This window comes from Echinops telfairi, unplaced genomic scaffold (genome assembly GCF_000313985.2).
Source record: "Echinops telfairi isolate 266 unplaced genomic scaffold, ASM31398v2 ScPeMD7_7458;HRSCAF=8496, whole genome shotgun sequence".
In the NCBI taxonomy this organism is placed as follows: Eukaryota; Metazoa; Chordata; class Mammalia; order Afrosoricida; family Tenrecidae; genus Echinops; species Echinops telfairi.
In genome coordinates, this window is record NW_022111358.1 from 17,707,667 (window position 1) to 17,729,633 (window position 21,967).

Consider the following 21,967-nt stretch of genomic DNA (forward strand, 5'->3'; position numbering starts at 1 on the left):
GGGAGCCTGAGCCACAGCCAATGGGTTCCTGGTTCCTCAAAGCTCTGACCTGAGGAGTGAATGGAACATTCTCCTGAGGGCCAGCCACGTGTGCAGGTGGAGCAGGAGAGGCGGGGTCCTGTTTCTGGGATGATTCCTCTCTCAGTTGGATAGATCGCATCTTGTCTTAGGGCCTCAGTTTTCCCCATCTGCAAACCAAGGCCACCGGGGCTCAGGATCCCTACCAGCTCTACCATTTCATGACTTGTTGAGCATGTGCTTTGAGCCAATGGTTACATGGAGGATCTTGAAGACAGAGCCCTTTACAAGGTTCTTCTAGGTCCAATGTGGGTGGGTGGCCAGCTCCTTAAGAAAACACCCAAGGGACACCCACCAGGAAGGAGGAGAAAGAGGGCCAGCAGTTGTTGCATGTGGAATGAGCACCAAGTACTGCTTGAGGCCCTACATATGCTGACTCCTCCCCCCTGGGAGGGCGTTCTTAGAAGCTGCTTGGTTTAGCTGAGAAACTTGCCGAGGTGAAGGAAATGGGGGTCGAGCCAGTTCTAGCCAACGGCGTGGCCACAGCAGCAGTGAGGGTTCTTCACTAGGAAGAGTGGTGGGCATTGCCTGTTTAGGCTCTGGGCTCTGTTGTGATGCCTCATGTTGTCTCACCAGTGCTTCATCAGGACCTGTGGGGTTGGTACTATTCCAGATTGAGTCAAGAGGGTCCTCCCTTATGCCAGAGCAGCTGGCGGGTGGCAGTGATCTGAGTTCCACCCACCTTGACTCTCAGCTGTGTACGCACGGCTGCCTGGACCTGGGTGAAAAAGGACGGGCTGAGACCTGGGAAGGACCCAACTGGAGGGTGTCAGGTGTCCCCCTCAGGCCCAGCCAGGGGCCTGCCTTTCAGGGGAAAGCTGTATCTCTTAAAACCAGCGACTGCTGAGTTGATGGAGCCGCATGGAGGCCCCATGGGAGTCAGAATGGGACGGGGCTCTCTAGGGCTTTTATGGCGGTGGCCTTTGGGAAAGAGATCGCCAGGCCTTCTCTCCTGAGAAATCCTTGGGTAGGTTTTAACCAGAGCTTCCAACAGGTTCACTTTGGTTTGAGCCCCTTCTGAGAATTGGCCTGTATGTCCCCGATATACTGATTCAGAATCTGCATTTTTACAAGATCCCCCCAGGTGATTCTTATATGCAATAATGGGGATCTCTTCAAAATAATAGGCCCAGATCCGGTATGTCTTGGGAGGAATGGCAACCTCTCAGCAGATGGTCCAAACCAGAATGAGCTATTTCAAAGTCTTGATTTGAAAGGCTTACCTCTCTGTTAGCAGTCATCTGGGTAACCCCACGCCCCCTCATCCCCACCCACCCCTGGTCTCTGCCCCTCTCACACCTACCCACTGCCTCATCTCTTCTCAAAGAGCAGCTGCTGGGTTCAACCCCCCTGTGTGAGGCAGCTCATGCTGGCAGCCCTCTGGTGTTCATCCTGAAAGTAAGCTGTCGGCCAGGGGCACTGGGCGAGCTGGTGGGGGGCTTGCTCATCCAGGTGTCACATAGTTTGGGCAGCACTCACTTGGTGACTTTGTGGTGAGTCCCCACGAGCACCCACCCCACCCAGCTGCTTGGAGAATGAGAAACAAGCCTATCTGCAACCCCCAAGTGGTCTCATGCTCCCCCCCTCCCCCGCCCCCCTCTCCTGACCAAATGACGGTGACCTGGCCTGTTAAACCCAGCTACCCCTGTATCCACTGCATCACCAGCTGGGCACAGCTGCCCAGGGCCCCGGCACTGGCGGGGGTGGGTGTGGGTAGGGGGGTGGGAGGGGGTGGCTTCCTCGCTCAGCTGCCTTCTGTTTCACGGCCCAGCTCTGGCTCTGAGCTCCAATGCCTGTATCTCCCCTGGCCCTTCTCCCCTGACTGGCAGCTTGTCCCCTGCCCCTGGCTCCCTGGGTGGCATCTGGCCCTATGGATGGCCTCGATCTGACCATCACTTGTGGCTTCTGATAGATGTTCTTCCGCCAGGACACTGGGGCCCTGGCAGAGGAGCCCTTGTTGGGCACTGCACTGACCCTGTCCAGCTAGACCCAGGTCCAGCTCACTAACACAGGGACCTGAGATGTGAACACCAGAGAGAGAGAGCTGGCTGGCATACTAGCCCACCATTTGCTAGGTCCGTGACTGAGGCAAGCCAGGTAACCTCTGTAAGCCTCCGTTTCCTTGTCTGTAAAGTGGGGATGATGAGATCCTACCTCACAGAGGTGTTGAAAAAACATCCAACGAAGAGCAGCCCCAGCACAAGGCCTAGAAAGCATGCAACACATGTTGCTTATTCTTACCCCAGCATGGTATTTGGAGCACTTCTGTATGGTGAGTGGTGGGAATGGTACAAGAAATGATGTAGCCACATAGCTATGCATCTTACCGCTTCTCGTCAGCTGCTGCGGAGTAGGCTCAGATGGAGGCCCAAGAGGATCAGACCACGTGTCCATAGGGTTGACACTGGCTGAATTCCATTAGTAGAACACCAGGCCTTCGTTCCTAGTCTCTCAGCGACACCTGTTCAGCATCACAGAACATGCCAGTCCCCACTGACAGACAAGTGGTGGTTGTGCTTGACCGATAATCTTAATGATATCTATCTATCTATGTATATGCTATAGATATGTATATATATATATATAGATGTAACTTTTTATTGTGAATTGGGTGAAAGTTTACCGAGCAGATCAGTTTTCCATTCAACAATCCATACACATTTTGTTTCATCTCCTGGATTGTAATCCTCACAATGTAGCACCACTTAGCCCACTTCCACACGGTTTCTGTTGTCTTTCCTCACCCTCCCTGCCCTCTGACCCTGGTCCTTGGGCACATGTTGTCTTTCTGATGCTAAGAAGTGTATACTTCCTTTGTGCTAGCTGTCACCTTACGGCTCTCTCATCTGGCTGAGGCCATCAGCCACAGGGGTGAGTTCAGTGCTGGACGCAAGGATGACTACAGGTCATAGTTTGAGAGTTCCACTAGCTTCTGTCTGATGAGTCAGCCAGTTCTCTTTTTGGGGTGAAGAACCTTAATTTTAAAGGGAGGGTTACAATGCTCCTGATGCACAGATAAGGAAACCAAGGCATAGGGAGCACCGAGAACATGTGGCGCCATACCGCCAACAAGCGGTCTCGAACCCCCGGACTCTCGACTGCCAGTTCCGGAGAGCAGCGCAGGCGGCTGCTTTGATCTTCTGAGGCTGCTGTCCAACTGTGTGCCAAGGGGCAGACGAGGGAGAGGAGCCGCTCCAGCGGCCCCTCCTCCCGCGTGCCGCTGGAATCTGAGAGGCTGGCTTGCCGCTCCTGCTGCAGGGCGGTCTTGTGGAGTCGTGCCTAAGCCCTCTACATCTGACTCATCATCTCTCTGACTCCAGGAGTGTCACCGAAGAGCTCCCTTGATCCCTCCTGTCCTCGGTCCCAGGCTTTCATTTGTCAAACTAAAAATATTCCCTCCGGGAACCTCCTTTTGCCAGAGGCTGAAGGAGGCACAAGGGGACTGGCATTTCAGTGTCACTTCCTGACAGCCCCTCCTCCTTGTTCCTGGGTCTGGGTAGCCTGGGCAGGGCCCTCTGTCATTCTTGGACTCGGGCCAGCGGCTCACCTTTCTCTGTAGGCGTGGCTTCCTTTTCCCCTCTCCCCAGACCCCAGACAATAGCCTCTCAGCCTGACACCCAGCCTTGCCCCAGTTCCTTGGGGCTGAGGCGTGATTCATGCCAGGATTTTGAATGCCAAGTTCATTTCCTTTGCAGCCGGAGGGGAGGGTGGACTGGCACCGCCCGTACTTGTCTGCAAGGCGAGGTTACCGATAAAGGGATGTAGCGCTGGAAGGGGAAGGAAAAACCCCAAACAAAACAGTCTTGGCTTACTGAGTAAGACCGACAGACTGCAACTCCCCAGCGAGGACAATGCTAACATTGGGAAGCCATCAACATTTGTCTCTTGCTCTCTCCTCTCTTTGTCTGTCGCTCCTGATAGCCCTTGGGGCTCAGGGCTGGTCCAGCAGGTCCATGACCTTGATTTCACTGGAAACCTTGGCTCTTAGCCATGTAGCCGTTTCCCACCGGGATGCTCTTGGCTCAGCAGAATCACAGCAGAGAGAAACTAAAAAAGCATGGGGTTTGGATCCAGGCCTGGGTTTAAACTCTGGTTCCAACAAGGAACTAGAGGTTGTGAACTTGAATATAAACCCCACCTTTAACCCTTGGTTTCTCCATCTGTATCAGTGGCACATAATACCTCTATCCCAGGCTATTGTGAATGTTAAATAAGATGATGTGTAGAAGGTGAATTGTACGATGCCTGCCACAGAGGAGGGGCCGGCATCTTCTTTTTCTTCTTTACCACAACATCACCATCATCATCACCATCTCCATCTCCATCATCACCATCTCCATCTCCATCATCACCATCTCCATCTCCATACCCCTGAGCATCTCCTTCATCATCTCTATCTCCACCACCATCTCCACCACCACCACCACCATCATCATCATCACCATCACCACCACCACCATCATCATCTCCATCATCATCACCATCTCCATCTATCTCCATCAGCATCTACATCTCCATCACCATCTCCATATCCATACTCCTGAGCATCTCCTTCATCATCTCTATCTCCACCACCATCTCCACCACCACCACCACCATCATCATCATCACCATCACCACCACCACCACCATCTCCATCTCCATCATCATCACCATCTCCATCTATCTTCATCAGCATCTGCATCTCCATCACCATCACCCATCTCCATCACCATCACCATCACCCATCTCCATCATCATCATCATCACCATCATCATCATCTCCATCAGCATCTCCATCTCCATCTCCATCTCCATCACCATCACCATCAATATCATCATCACCCGTCTCCATCACCATCACCATCACCATCTCCATCATCACCATCTCCATATCCATATCCCTGAGCATCTCCTTCATCATCTCTATCTCCACCACCGCCACCACCACCACCACCACCACCATCACCACCATCTCCATCACCATCTCCATCATCATCACCATCTCCATCTCCATCTCCATCATCATCAGCATCTCCATCTCCATCACCATCTCCATCATCATCATCTCCACCATCTCCATCAGCATCTTCATCTCCATCACCATCACCTATTTCCATCACCATCCCAATCTCCATCACCATAACCATCACCATCTCTATCATCACCATCATCACCATCTCCATCTCCATCACCATCTCCATCAATATCATCATCACCCGTCTCCATCACCATCTCCATCTCCATCACCATCTCCATCTCCATCCCCATCACGATTGCCCTTCAAAGCTTATCACAAAGGCCACTGCACCACAGGAATCAGAAGCCTGGTTTTACTTCCTGTTGTGCTAACTAACTGTGTGGCTCTAAGCAGGTTCTTTACCATCTCCGAGTCACACACACTCACCTGTGAAATTAAGAATTTGGGCTTGCTTTCCTCTGCAATTCATTTCAGATCTACAATTCTGGAGTCTTGGAGATAGCCAAGAGTGCGTGTTTGTGGGGAACTCTATTGTTTAAAGAACATAAGAACTGCAGCACTACTAAAAGAGGATCATTGGAGAGGGGAGGGACACTGAGGAAGAGAGCAGAGTTATACAGTGCAAGTCCTTGTCCAACTTTTTTGAACTAAAGAACAGCAATGACATTTTCATGGCAGAAGAAGAAACTTCTAAGTAGTTAGAGACAAACCTGCCATTACAGGAGGAAACCCTTCTGCTTATCACTTATCTTCTGCAACCTGGCTTTCTCACGGTGATACTAGTAACACCTTTCTGCTACCCTTTAGGGATGCACTCGGCTGCAAGTAACAGAAATCTCACTCCAAGCTGGTGAACCTGCACTCTGCTGCAAGTCAGCTGTGTGACCTGAGATGAGTTCATTGACACTTCTGGTCTCATTTCCTCACCTGTCAAACGAGCCACTGCTGCACAGAACTGTTGTGAGGGCGAAGTGTGACAATGAATGCATGGAACATAGCTTAGTTCTCGGCACATAGTAGGCACTTCACACACATCAACCACTGCTGCTAGTGATGCCATGTTACTATGGATAATTATTAGGTACTACTAATAGTTTAACCCATAATGGCTCCCTTCCCCTGCTTTGGCTCAAAATAAGGCCACATTTGTTTTATATTCAAATTGAAACTAGCTGTAATCCCTCAAATGCTTATTTGTATCAGATCCGGCCCCACTGGGGATTTTATTAGATGCAGGTGTGTTACCTGGAGGCTCATGGTGGCCCTGCTGTCCAGCCACCACCTCTGTCATATAAAGTGCCAGGTTGCCTCCTCCTGGGACAGACTCCGTTTTGACACAAGTTAGGCCACACACCCTCCTCCCCCATCCCTCTCCCCTTAATGCCCCCTCTGTCCAGGCTCAGTTTCAGAGATGTGTGTAACCTTGCCTCCAGTAAAGCAGAGTTCTTGAGCTCTTTCTCCTCAGGCTCTGTGGGTCCCCTGTGTACCTTTGTGTACCCATTTACCCCAGTCTTTGAGTGCCATGCACAAGGGGTACTGGGTGAGGTGGACCCTGGTCAGCCTTCAGAACTCCTTCTCTAGTGATGGCACGGGGCCTCCTTGTGTTATATACCCTTGTACGTATGGCTATGACTCGAGAGGTCCTTTTCAAAACCAGAGTTGCTCCGGTAACAATTATAACTGCATTTCATTGAATCGAAGACACGACAGATCATAACATAAGAAATTTGCCCATATATTAAGAAAGAAAAATGGCTGCCAATTACCCATGACACAGCTTCCATAGGAAGAGGCACCATGGTCCAGCGGATGTTAAAAGTGTGAAGCCTTGTACCTCTGAGAGTCAGGGAAGTGTGGGACAATGTATCCTATTTCTCTGGGCTGGACTACATGCAGGTCACTGGTTCTGAGTTTTCAATGAATCCATTCATGCAATTCTCAAACTAGCCCATGTGGAGTAGAGGCTGTTGCCTCCCCCACTTTACAGATGAGAAAGGTGAGGTGCATGCTCTTAGAGGCTAAGGAGCTTCATGTCACACAGCTGGGGACTGGGATTGCCCTTGAGGGCGATGTTCCTGCTCGCAGCAGCTCGTGATGCAGGGCGGCCTGGGCTGCAGGTGTGGCGTCTTCTCCCTACCTGACAGCGCTGCAGAGGAGGACCCTGAAGACAGTTTGACTTGCCCACATGGGGCCAAACTAAGAGGGAGTGCAACAGACCAGTGTTGGGAGCGAAGCCACAAAGTCCCTGAGGAAATCGGATTGCGGACTTCTGACTGAGGGTGGGGGTGGTGGGGGGGCAGCATTGGCACCCCATCTGAACTGGTTGGGGTTTACTCACAAGGGGGCCATAGTGAAAGTCTACAGACCGCTCCATCCCTGACTGCAGGAATAGCAATGGGGACTTTTGAGGACTAAAAGGGTGTACGTGTTGTTAGGTAAGCAGGACCTGAGATATGTAGCCCTGAAGAGAGAGAGACTGGACTGATGGTTTATAACATGACCTTCTCTCTATTTAACAGAGAGATAGTCATCTGCTCTGTGTCAGGATCCCTGCTAGACTTATGACTATCTGTATGTTCCTCTGTGTGTTTGTGTGTATCTATACAAGATAGGCAGATTAGGCAATCTTACGGAGACAGTGGCTGGACTGATGGTCCTGGGGGGTATGGTGGGAGGGAAGCAGGCAGTGAGGTGGGGTGGGGAGGTGAACGGTGAGCCAATAATGACGTGTACAGGAGAATAGTAAGTGTTCTGAAATTGATGGTGAGGAGGGCATAGCTTTTGTGGCTGTCTTTAGCCAATTGAATTGTATCTGAGAGGAATTACTGAGAGGCAAATGACAGGCAAATAGAGTGGGGCAGGAGGAAAAAAGAAAAAGTGAGAATAAGGAAAAAAAAATATATATGAGGGGATACCTTCCTCCTCCAAAAAACATGGAAAGAAACTCCATCTAGTATGGATTTTTCCTGCGAGGCGAGCATGGAGCAAGTCACTCTGAGTTAGTGCACCTAGTGGCTTCATCTGGGAAGCTTCTCTCTGGTCACAGTGAATTTTTTAGTAAAAGCAGTTTTGCTAGAACCTCGTTTTTTTTCTTTTTGTTTTTTTGTGTGTGTGCTGGCCGATTTAAGAGAAAGGCATCTAGCTGTGAAATTTTGTTTCCTGTTGGGGAAAAGTGCTACAGAAACTGTTGTGATGTTGAACACAACTTACAAGGACAGTGCTTTTGGGAAAACTCAAGTGTATGAGTGGTTTCCTTGTTTCAAAAAAGGTGAAATGTTGATTGATGACAAACCTCATTCTGGACGTCCACCAATTTCATGAATAGATGAAAATGTTGACTAATAGTGTATTTGGAGTTCATTCCACCAGGTCAGACTGTTAATCAAGCTTTCCATTTAGAGGTTCTGAAAAGATAGCATCTACCAGTGTGTGACAAAAAAGGCCCAATTTGTGGCAGATAGGGGACTGGTTTTGCCACCACGACAATGTGCCTGCTCATGGAGCCATCTAAGTGCACCAGTTTTGGGCAAAAAACCCCGACATGCCTCTCTTGCTCCACACACCTTACTTACCTGACCTACTCCATGCGACTTCGTTTTTATTTCCGAGATTGAAGAAGGACATGAAAGGACAGTGATTTGGTGATATAGGTCAAGAAAAAAACTTGGGAGGTGCTGCCAGCTATCCAAACAGATGAGCTTGAAAAATGTTTTCAAGAATGGAATTGCATATTTGACAAATATATTAAGTTTAATGGAGAGTACTTTGAAGGTGATAAGGTTGTTTTGTAAAAAAAAAATTAAATGCATAGCTTTGGGGAAAATATATGCAAATGCAACAAGGAAGCAGACGGACTTTGAGTCTCTACTTAAATCTTACCTCAACTCAGTACAAGAAAGGTTTGTTCTATTAATGTGGCATCATATGCTACTCATCTCCCTGACAGGGTCACTGAAGACAAAATAGGTGCATAAGCAAAAGAGGTGAAGAAAGCTGATGGTGCCCGGCTATTAAAAGATATAGCTTATGGGGTCCTAAAGGTTTGTAGTTAAACAAGCGACCATCTAGCAGGGAAGCAACAAAGCCCACATAGAAGAAGCACATCAGCCTGTGTGATCATGAGGTGTTGACGGGAAGAGGTATCAGAAGTTCAAAAACAAGCAACCAAATTGATGTGAAAGGTTAGGGATGTAGTGGAGAACTAAGACCCACCTGTACGATAATTGGATAGTCCCTCTCAGAAGAGCCATACAGAAGGGATGATAAATCCAAGGGCCGATATAGTACTGATGAACAACATAACTATCCTCTAGTTCTCTAATATTTCCTCCCCTTATTATTATTATTGGTTTTACCTCATTAATCTTGTTGGATTTGTGTATGTTCATTTGTATATTTAAGATCATTCGGTACATGAAAGCCAAGATAGATAACCCTCCAGAAACAGTAATAGAAATAGTAATGGTTCCCTGAGGGTACAGGAGGTGGGGGGTAGGTGGGAATAGGGAGTGGCTAGCATTGATGACTGTATAAGCCCACTCAGTGGGCTCGAACAACAGAATTGCATGTTAACGGATATATTTGATTGTGTAAGTTATGGTTAAAAAAAACACACAAACCAAACTATTATAGGGGAAAAAAGGGTCCCTGGGGGGTAGGGTGAAGGAGGGAGGGGATAAAGGGCAGCTGATATCAAGGAGTTCAAGAAGAAAGAAAATGTTTTGAAATTGATTGTGGTAGTAATCGTACAATGCTGCTTGATGTGATTGAACTATGGAAGGTTATATCTGTAAGAGCTCCCAATTGAAAAAAATTTAAAGACATTTACACATGAAAAAAAGAAGAAGAAGAAGAAGAAATTGGGCCTGGGAGGATTTATTAAGTCCTCTAGAGAGAAGAGGAGCCCTGGTGGCATAGTGGTTCTACCGTGGGCTGCTATCCACACTAGCTGTTCTGAGGGAGCGAGGTAGGGCTTTTTACTCCCATAGAGAATTATAGCTTCAGAAACTCACAGGGTCAGGAATGCCCTGCCCTCTGAGGTTTCTGGGAGTCAGGATCAAGTTGATGGCAGTGAGTTTGGTGTTCTGGTCTAGAGATGAGCGTTGGTATGCGGAAGTCCCACCACGGAGAAAGAGCGCTCTCTCTCGCCCGGTCATCAGCAGGCACTACCTAGAAGACCACAGTACTTGAACAAGTTTAGAGTTCCTCATTCCCTGGAATTTCCCAATTGCTTCCTCTGGGGCTGGAGTCTGTTGATCCTCTGGGAGTCGGCTTTCTCCTGCTGATAGCGGTAAACCTTTAGGGATGCACTGGGCTGCAAGTAACAGAACACCCCATCCAATGGAATGCAGCCTCAACAAGGCTTCCCCCTCACATGACCGCTGTCCAGAGGCGAGGGCTCAGCTCTGGCGCAGCGACTCCGTGCTGTTGGGTCCTCAAGTTTTTCCTTCCAGTCCCACCACATGACCTCACAGTTTCAAATCGGCTTCCATACCTCCTGGCACTTTGTTCCTGTTCCAGCAGGACCAAGGGGGTGGGGGCTAGAGGGCTTTGTCGTTTTGTATGGGAGAGGCAGCCTTTCTCAGGAGACTTCTTGCGGCTAGGAAAGCCGTGGCTGGTCACGTGTTAAAACCCAAGCCAGCTGCCATCAAGTCAAACTCACGTCCCGGGGGACCCCGCGAGTCAGAGAGGAGTGGTGCTCCACCGTGGGGTTTCCAATGGCTGCGTCTTCAGAAGTAGACCACCAGGCCTTTCTTCCGAGCTGCCTCTGGTGGACTCCAACCAGCAACCTTTTGGCTGACAGCTGAACACATTAGCTGTTTGTACCACGCTGGGCTCTGGTCACATGTTTGCCTTCAGCCAATGACTGAAATTCCTGTGACTGGCGTAGACCTGCTGGGATGTAAACGCTGGGCCTCCCCACCCCCAAGCCACCAAGAGCAAGGCATCCCTGTGTGCTCCCGGAACAGGAACAAAAGTGGGAAGTGGGAATGGTTGCTGGGTGGGCGGTCACCAGGGTCTCCGTGTTCTTCTTCAGGGACACCGTCCTTCCGAATCCATCTCCCAGTCCTCCCTGCTTACTCGGCTTGGGCCAAAAGGGTGCTGGCTTGTGGAGGTCGGGTTCCCCCACCAGGCTGTCTGTGTTGGGAGGGGAGGGATAGCTTCTGAGGGGCTCCCCGCGTTAGCCCCGAGCTTATCGCAATGCCTGACGTGTTGCAGGTCCTCAGTAAATATTTGAGTGGATGGATGAATGAATGCTGGCCAGGAGCCCGCATGCCTTGGCTACTCTCTCAGGGGAAGCTCAGGCCGCCTGTCGCCACCGGCCCATGTGGGTGGTATGTGTGTGCGCGCTCCAGGGTGAGGGTGTGCGTGCATGCACACTGTGGCTCCTCCCTGCTTCAGATTGAATTACTTATAAGCAGGCCTGCGCCAACCTGGCAGCACAACGGTTCCCACAATTTCCCGAATTCCTTTGATTTGGCAAAATCCAAAAATAAAACAAAGCCCCACCATCTTCCGCTCAGCACGTCTCTGGAGCCGGTGCCCTGCCCGAGCAATGGGTTCCGGATGTCTGGGATGGATCCCCAGCGCCTGTCGAGCTGCCTGTCCCTCTCCCCTGCCCTCCTGGCCCCCGACGCCCACTGGCCTCCTGGAGGGCCTTACCCAGCCTCACCCCAGGACTCGTCGCCCCATCCTGGCGTCTCTCTGAAGCTTTGTGTTCAGTGCGGGGCCTTGGGGCTTTGGCTCTTTGGCATCCTCAGTGTCGCCACCCAGGGCATTTCTTACTGTACCTCCCTTGACAAGGACTTTAGGACATGCTCCTCCCACCCTCCCACTGTCTTCTAGAATCCCGCCCCCCGCCCCCCCAGCCCTCATCATGGGTGCTATGGAAACGTCACTGGTTGCTGAGCCTTCTGTCAACAGTGCGCTCTTGGCTCCCGTCTTTCCCTTTTGATGCTTAGACACCAGGCAGTGTAACCACTCTTCACTGTCATCTCCCATGTGACTAGGATCTCACAGAAAGGAACCTTCGAGCTCTGTGTTTCCTTATTGACAAACAAACACACAAACACACACACACACAAAACCCCAACCAACCCACCCAAGTAACCAAACCACTGCGGCAGACTCCCGTCCAGCTCGCGGTGACCCGCGAGTTGCAGAGAACGGGCTCCGCAGCGCGAGCTCTACGGACGCAGACTGCCAGGCCTTCCTGCAGCGGCGCCAAGTGTTGTGTCGTTGCTGGGCACACACCGTTTGTTCCTTCTCTTAGAGGGTTCGGTGAGACTCGATTTGACTTTTCTTCTAACTCGGGATAGGCCAAATAGCAGGAGTTAAACGAGAAAACGGGTGCTCCGACCGAGCAGAGGGCTGCAGACCACCGAGCCCGCCAGTGGTGGGCCTGCGGCTGGAGGGGAAGCCTATTCTGCAGCGCCTCCTTCCGCCTCGGACCCGCAAGTTCCCCTGCGGAGCGAGGCTCAGATCCAGCCGGGGCGTGTCCTCCGGTCTCTGCTGGGGTGACAGATGCCGAGTGGGTGGCTCCCGATGACAAAGAACGTCTGGAGGTGGGAGCCTGGTACAGAGTGGCCTGCAGTTCCCTCTGCCTCCCCCAGACGGGCCCAGCCCAGCCCAGGCCTCCTCCTGTGTTAATGAAAGCGATCCTCTCCCAGGGACTGCTTTCTCTCAGGCTTGGGGCCAGAACAGGACTGCGCACCACGGGCCAGGACTGCGCACCAAGGGCCCTGACTGCTAGGAAGGAGCGAGCAAATGTTGGAGTGGAGGGAACCAGATTCACGGCCCCGGTTCGGCCCCTCACAAAGTGCAGCAGGCTTTGCCCCATCCCTTAGCCCTTTAATGGGTTAAGCCTGGGGCTGCTGATCTTAAGGTTGGAGGTTCAAATCCTACAACCACTCCAAGGGAGAAGGATGAGGCTGTCTGCTCCCATAGAAAAGTATAGTTTCAGAGATGTGGATGGAGCAGCTCTAGTTTGTCCTATAGGGTCACTATGTGTCCTCTATGTTGGGGCTGACTCCTTGGTTTGGGGTTTTGTTAGGGGTGGTTTTAAACCTTAGGAAGGAGCCCTGGGGTGTAGTGGGTCACTCATAGGGCTGCTAACTAAAAGGTCAGTGGTTCGAACTCACCAGCCACCCTGCGGCTGAGCTGGGGGTCGTTCTGTCTCAATGTCCCTCCTGTTGCAGCAGGGGCTGCACCCACATGAAGGTCTGACTGAGGCCGAGGGGCTCCCTCAGATGCATGGGGCAGGAGGTTGCTGCTTCTCACCCACAGGCTGCCCGTGTGTCTTCAGGACACGGTGGCCGCCTTCTCTCAGGTCAAGGGAGCCTGTGGGCAGGAAGTCGCAGTGCCCTTTAGTTCCAGGTGGTCCCCCATCCCTTCCCCTCGATCCTCCTCATGACACGCAAGTCGGAAGTTCCACAAACACTCAAGGGGCGGACAATTAGGTTTCAATTCCTGAAGAGAGTGGTGTCTGAGCCCCTGGGGGCATTTAAAAACCACCTGCTGGTCACAAACTATCTTTCTCCCCACATGCCAACCCCCCACCACAAAGGCCCTACCACACATCAGCTTGAAGTGCAGAATCGGGCCAGCTAAATCAGGGCCAGGTGAGGCTCTTCAGGTGCAATTCCTCACATTGAGCAATTGGAGGACCAGCCCACTGCCCATGAGGCGCCTCTAGTGCCTAGTGAGCCTGTAGACGTTTTCTGAGATGGGAAGGCTTTATGGGAGTAGACAGCCTCCTCTTTCTTATGCAGAGCTCTGGTGGGTGTGCACTCACCTTGTCATTACCAGCTCCGTGTTTTTCCCACACAGCCACCAGAGATCCTTAATTTGAGTGCAGTGTCTCCCGATTGGAAGCCCTGTGAACACACACATTGAACGGTGAGACAGGCCTAGGATAACCGCTTAACTCTTTCTGTTAAGAACAAAACCAGACGAAAACAAGCAAGAGCAGTCACAAAGAAATCATGGGTCTATAAACCCCAAACCAAACGGCCTACTGCGTGGAGTTGATTATGTTTCGTAGGGACCCAGCAGGACCAAGGAGAAGAGCCGCATGGGGTTTCTGAAGCTGTACATCTTTCTGGAAGCAGCAGGGCCTCATTTTACTCTGCTGGAGCAGCTGTTGGGTACGAACTGCTGACTTTTGGGTTAGCAGCCCAAGGTGTGCATCACCAGGGCTCTTTATACAGGCCCACCATTAGTCCAAGACAGCTGGACAAATGGTGGATATTTTTGTTTTCTTAATGAAGAGTCAACCTTACTCCTACTCAGGAATAAGTCTTCATGGCTCTGTGCTTTAGTCTGTGGGGTCTTGTTCCTGACCGCTGAGCCATTTTTGACCTTGCTTTTGGCCAGAAGTTTTGGAGATCCAAAGATCCCCTTTCGTCCTGTATTGGATCAATGCCTGCCCTGGATTACATTGTGCCCGCCCCCACCCCCAATTTGTGTCCATTTGGTTAGGCTGTGATTCCCAGGGTTGCGTGGTTGCGTCCATTTTGTGATCCGACAGAACCACTCTCCATTCTTCGCCATGTTATAGAGCCTGACCTTTATATGCTAATGATGCAGGCTTAATATAGTGCCGACAGAGAGGGAGAGCCTCCCTTTAGAACCAACCCCTTGAATTTGGACTTCCATCCTCTCAAATTGTGAGAACCAGATGTCTGTCGGTTGGCGCCATTCCTTTGTGTGGTTCCCGTTACAGCAGCCGTAGACAACCAAGGCCATTCCATCTAGTCTTAGCTGGTGGGGTTTCTGCCAATATAATGATCTTAAAAATGTTTTAATACTCCTGTTGACCATATTGAGTTTCACAAGACCATTAGACAAAAGCCGAACCCAACAGGCTCTTTGAGACAATCTGTGTGCTTTTGCTGAGTTAAAAACAAAACCCTGCAAAACCAAGCTCCCCGAAGTTTCTTGGCTGTTCTTCTATTTAATTGGGAGTTTCAGGCTCACATAGAAACCTTTTAGAGGTGTTTTGTCTGGTATACTACCTTAGAGCTTTCTGAAGTCACAACAAAGAATTTTACTGCCATGTCCTTGGCGTCATCATCCGACCATAGTCTCCTCGAAGCACCCTGGAATTGATCTTTGCTTATAAGCCATTTCTAAATCTTAGTATGGCTTGCCATCTTGAGAGGTTGGAAAACTTAAGACTATCAAGTCCTGGCTCCTTCCTGTTGAATGATCCGTCTTCTTGTTCTAACGTAGGTTCTCATTCTCACTTCTTACTACACGTAAGGAGAAGCCAGGTGGCACCTGTATCACATAGCCTGGAAATCCTAACTGGACCCAGGTCATTAAGGACATGGTCTCATTTCTACATCCTTGAAGGTAAGAGGAGGCGCCCTGGTGGTGTAGTTAAGGGTTGGACTGCTAACCACAAGGTCAGCTGTTCAAACCCACCCCCTGCTCCATTGGTTAAAAAAAAAAAAAAAAGATGAGGCTGTCTGCTCCTGTAAAGATTTACCATCTCAGAAACCCTGAGGAGTAGTTCTTCTCTGTCCTCTGGGCTTCTATGTGTTGGAATTGACTTGGAGGCAGTAGGATTTCTGGTTTTAAGATGACAGTGGAGATAAACTTTTTACCACTGTATAATAAGGATACCCCTTCCATCTACTTTCCAATAACATTTCCCCTCACTCTCATTATGTCTCTCCAAGCTCACCATGCCTCCACGAAGAGTTGTCACAGCTCTCCAAGCCTCCACCAACACGCTTCTAGAAATTCTTTTGTCTTCTGCCCACTGCCTCATTCTAAATTGACCCCTGCACTTTTAGGCATTTGTTATGGCAACCATTCACATACCCAAATCCCTATTAGTTATCTATTGCTGTATAACAAATCATCCTCAAACTTAATAGCTTAAAACAAGAGTTTTATTTCATCAGTTACCGATGGCCAAGAATTCGTAAGGTGGCTTAGCAGGATGGTTCTGGCTCAGGGTATCTCATGATGTCACTGTCAAGATGTTGGCCAGGGCTGGAGAAAGCCATTCCAAGGTGGCTCGTTCTCATGGCTGCTGGAAGGAGGCCTCTGTTTCTCACAAGATGGACATCTTGTCACAGCATCACAAGCGTCTTCCTAGCTGGGCAGCCGCTTTCCTTCAGAGTGGGTGACTCGGAGAGAAAAAAAAGAGGACCCTGTGCAAACTTTGAGCCTCGGAAGTGAAGTATCCTCACTTCTGTCGTCCTCTACTGACCACACACACCACCCTGGATGCAGTGTGGGAGGGGCGTCATCAAGGGGGTGGATACCAGGAAGTGGGGATCAGTGGGGGCTGTCCTGAGGCTGGCTGCCATGTACTTCCGCCAAGCCCTCTTTCTGCCGAAGCAAATGCTTTTGTGTTCTGTACTGGATGGAGAAGAAGGGGCGGGGCCTGATGTTTTGTCACGCGTTGCACTGGAATCTCCGGGCCCACAGATGGTCAGCTGCCTGAGTTCTTTTAATGTGGACTCAGAGGCCACTGTGTCTCACGTCCTCGGCCTGAGCCTATGCAGAAGGCTGGACCAGGAGACAAACTCAAGAGGCAGAGGTCATGCGGCAGACAGAACCACCCTTCCTCCGAGGACAGTGTCTGCTCCTTTTGTTCTCCCTGGGCGTCCCCCAGTTCTTCATGTGAAGAAACCCCCGCCTGGTGGGACCCCAGAAGATCCTAGAGACATGTCTGAGCCCCTAGCTACACACGCAGGTTAGGCTCAAGCTGGGGCTCTGCTCCCCAAAGGTCAAGAACCAGGATAGAGTAACGGACGTTGCCTGAGAGGAAGACAAGCGATTTTTGCCCTGGACTGCTGTTGCTCTGTATAGACCCTGGGTCCTTCCTCGGATAGGGGCCCTGAGGTGCCTCCTGGGAGCGGTGAAGCTACAGCACCAAGACTTAGCCAATACAAATCTACTCTGGCAGCAAGCAAAGGGTTTGGTGAGATTCTTCTGGGCTGCTCCAGCTTGACCCCTGTCCTTGGAGCCTATCCTTGGGCCTTCCTTTCTTCTGAAAGTGGTATAGACTTCAGTAAGCTTCCTGATGTCTTTCTCTGCTAACCACCTCGTCTGGAACGCCTCTGGACACCTTTCATGAATGGGTTTCCCAATGATTGACTGCATGGCCGGCCTGTGGTGTTGGGTTTGGGATCTTGGTGAGGACTATGGTAAAGGCTGGTTTCCAGCAGTTCAGCCTTGGAGTGCCTCTGATACCTGGCCTTGCTCCAGGTCAGGGCGCAGCACCGTAGAAAGCAATTCTCGATGTTCTCAAGACATTTCATGTCGCCTCGGCAAATACAAACTTGTGTCAATGTTAATATGGCTTCTGTAAAAGCCTTTCTTCTTGATCCAACCTAACCGCATCGTCTACAGGGTCTTTCACTTTTCTTTATAATGATGTCTTCTCGAACTCCACCACATCCAAGATCATGAAGATGACTGTGGAAGTTACATAATCTGTCAACTTGTGAAGAGGTGGAGTCTAGCCTGTCAATCAGGGCACAGCCAATGAGGCCTGTGTGTGGGCCTGGGCTTCTGAGGATTCTGGGAACTCCTGTCTTCTTCCCTGGAGGCAGGACACACTCTCTCTGTGAGACTTTCCTGTTGACAAGCCACCTGGAGCTCTGCTGATGAAGCCAGAGCCCTGGAGCTAGAGGAGCCATGTGGAGACTCACACCAGCGCTGAGATGCTTCCATCACCACTGGATCTATGAGACTTTCCACCTACTGGCCTGCAATCTTCCTGCATTCAGCATCATTGCATGTGTTGCGTGAGTCTGAAGAGGAATTTATAGGCTGGTGTCAGACATGTGGGCTAATATCAGACTTATTTTTTTGATGTGGACTGGGCTGGGATATTTTCTCGATATACAAATTGCTCTTTTATATAAAGCTCTTTCTTACACACATATGAGTGTCTCTGGATTTGTTTCTCTAGTCTACCCAGACTAACACAATGACTTAGGACTAGGCAACAGTTTTGTTCCTTTTAATATCAGGTCACGCATCGTTGGTTCAGTGGTAGAATTCTCGCCTAAAAAAAAAGAAAAAAAAATTAATATCAGGTCACTTTAAGTTGGAGCCATTTGGACAGCAACTAAAAACAGGACTGAGATACAATTAATATACCAACACAGGGAATCAGGACAGATCAACTGCTCAGGACCAATAATGAGAGTAGTGATACCAGGAGGGTGGGAGGAAGGTGGGAGGGGGGAGGAAGAGGGAACCGATCATAATGATCTACATATAACCCCCCATACCCCTGGGGGAAGGACAACAGAAAAGTAGGTGAAGGGAGACAGTGCTCAGTGTAAGACATGAAAAAAAAAAGATAAATTTTCAAGGGTTCATGAGGGAGGGAGGGTGGTAGAGGGAGGAAAAAATGAGTTGATACAAAGGGCTCAAGTAGAAAGGAAATGTTCTGAAAATGATGATGGCAACATATGTACAAATGTGCTTGATGCAATGGATGTAGGTATGGATCATGATTAGAGCTGTAAGAGCCTCCTATAAAATGAGTTTTTAAAAACTTTTTTGTTTTTTAAAAAAGAATAAATAACTAAAACACTGAAAAAAAGAAAGAAATGGAACAACTCAAGGGCACAGAAGGCATGTTCACGGCCCTCCCCTCCTCTCCTCTTCTCTCCTGAAATTGGGCTTTAAACCAGAAGGAACCACAGCCCTTCACACACAATGACATTAGTGAAATCAGCCAGGACTTGGGACCCTGGCTTATTATGATTGGCAGGACACGATATGAGTGCCATACCTGCCACAAGGACCAGGAAAACATGTGATAGTGGATTTGCTGACCTGATCAAAATACACTAGGCTTAGAAAAAAGTCTTAAAAGTCCAGATACAATGGAAACGTTATATGAATGAACGTAAAAAAAATTCTTAGGTCTTGCACCAGAAATCAGTCCTTTTATGCAGCCCCTCCACAGGAAATTGGTTAGAAATGCAGCTTGGGATTACAGGTAGAACTCTATAGAAATAAACTAGCAGGGGCTCCGGGGGAAGCAAAATGAGTGAGTGAAAACCACTGCATGATAGGAACAAACAGGTATTTGGGGGCAGAAGGTAGAAGGAAGAGTGGGGGCAAGGTAAGAAGAAGGTGAATCTCTATGACTGGGCAGAGGCAGGTCTTTTGCAAATGGGAGGCTCCGTGTTCATCTTGGAGTTGTAACTGCTGTGTTCACAATGCCTTGCTGAGTGTTTTATAGAGACCAAGCACAAGAATTTGGATGGGTATGAGACGGCTTCTGACCAATCAGATGTCCCAGACTGGTCTGCAGGGGTTTCTGAAAAATGCTTCCTTGCTTCTAAAAGGAGATCTATGGAAACAGCAGTACATAATTTATTGGGGCCATATGCATATAAAAGTTAGACATTGAGTAAGGAAGACTAAAAAAAAAAAATCGATGCATTTGAACTGTGGTGCTAGTGAAGAATATTGAAAGTTCCATTGTAGTAGTTACATAATTTCACATCAACTTGATAAATAAGATTAGAGGTGGGGTCTAGCCTGTCAACCAGGTCACAGCCTGATAATGCCTCCTTGTGGGTGTGGCTTTCTCATGAGGATTCTGGGACACTGGGAACTTCCTCTCTCTTGATTCTGCCATTAGAAGAGGCAGGTCATTCTCTCTCTGTCTCTCTCTCTCTCTGCTTCACTTTCCTGCGGAGGAGACACTCAGAGAGCTGATGGCAGCCAGAACCCTGGAGATGCTCCCACCGCCACTGGATCCACAAGACTTTCCACCCACCAGGCCTGTGATCTTCCAGCATTCAGCATCATTGCATGTGATGTGTCAATCTAAAGAGGAATTTATGGAGTAGTATCATACATATGGGCTAATATTGGACTTATGAACTTTATGTGGACTGGGCTGGGATATTTTCTCCATAAACAATTGCTCTTTGATATACAGCTCTCTATTACACACATATGAGTGTCTCTGGATCTGTTTCTCTAGTCAATCTGGACTAACACAACCATGGGCTGCGCAAAGAACTAACCAATCTATTTTGGAAAGAAGTACAGCCAGAATGCTCCTTAGAGACAAGGGTGGAGATACATGGTCTCATGTACTTTGGACATGTTGTCAGGAGAGACCAATTTCTGGAGAAGGGCATCATGCTTGGTAGAGGGACAGTGACAAAGAAGAAGGCCGTCCACAAGATGGATGGACACTGTTGCTTCGATAACGGGCTCAAACAGAAGCACAACTGGGGGCATGGCTCAGGACCGGGCAGTGTTCCATTCTGTTGGGTGAAGGGTTGCTAGAGTTGGTATCAACTCGACAGCACCCAACGACGATGATGACATGGTTGTGTCTACAGTAGTTGGCACCATAGGAACAGTCTTGTGTCCACGGAGGAGTTCAGTTGGCACTCTGAGGATGGCAGAGCAGAAGGGAGCAGAGGCATCTTTGAAGATAGAAGCAACTTCCCAAAGCAACCAATCCGGAAGCTCCTCCCCCTAGACCTTCTCATTGTATGACATCATCAAGCTCCTAATTGTTCAAGTTAGTTGAGCCTGGGGTTTCTGTTCCTCGCAGCTCACAGTGTCCTGACAGGCTCAGAGATCCACTAGGATGAAGCAACCAGATAGGAAGAGGGCAAGAGGCGGATTCAAGGGGGCCCAGTGACTCACATTCCCAGATAGGAGAAGACCTCCCTGGGGGAGTGGGGAACCACTGTCGGTCACTTCAAACCAATGCGGATAAGAGACAATAGCCAGAATTAGGCACTGGGCAAAGATTATCCTGATGTTCACAAGGAGCAGAAAGATCATTGTGGAAATGCCCGACAAGTAAGTTTGAGGTAGGTCCTTGACAACAGGGCAACGAAGGGATTAGGAAGCAGATGGTGGGTGAGCATTTAGGAAGGAATGCGGTGGTCAGCTGAGAGCAAAATGACTTCACCCAGTGCGAATTATTCCAAACTAACCTCATTTCCTCTTTTCCTAATCCTAAAGTTCATGTGTGTTATTGCTGGTGAGAGGATCTACAGCATGTCACACACCAATTCAACGGTGTCTGCGTGTGCGGCAGAGTGACACCGAACATTACATTCTTCAAGTGTGCATTTTCACTCTTCTCTTCTGAGTTTTTTGGGTCCTCCCTCAAACTCACTGCCTCTCTCTAATCTTTTGAGTTGCTGCTGTCAGTTTGATCCCTTACAGATAGCTCTTCAAAGAGTGTAATGGTCAAGGCAGAGCTTTATCACTAGCTAAGCTAAAGTGCTGTTTGTCCTTGAGATGACTTCTGGGATACTTTTGGTTTAACGTTTAAAGATGATCTCCGGGCAGAAGCTCCAGGGGTCCATCCACTCTCCACGGCTCCAGGAAATCTAGACTCCATGAGATTTTGACATTCTGTTCTGCATTTTGTCCGCTTCTGATTAGGAGTCTTCTACAAATGTCTTTAATCAAAATGCTAAGTCATGGTAGCCAGACACTATCCGGTTCTTCTTGTCTCATGGTGAAGGAGGCAGTTGTTCATGAAGGCAATTAACTCTACATTCCATATCCTCTTCCTGGTTCTGACTCTTTGTGGTGCCAGGCAGATAGAGACTGTTGTGTTTGGATAGCCGCTTGAAAGCGTTGAAGGCCTCAGGCACTATGCAATGAGCTAGGAGGTAGAACAGATGCATGGAACTCATGATTAGGCCAATTCATCGGGCTGTCCCATGGAACCATGCCCCTTCACCTCCAAAACAAGGAACCAAATTCCATGAGGTCTTTGGTTGTACAGAAGAATCTTTATCAGTGACTGTTCTTATTATCATTGTTGTAAGTGTCTAATGGACAACGTTTGCCAATTCCATTTTTTATAGGTATATAGTTGACGGAGATGACTGACAATAATCAACTGTGTGACTCCACCTTCAAGCACTGAGGTTTTTCCATCACTGTTAAACT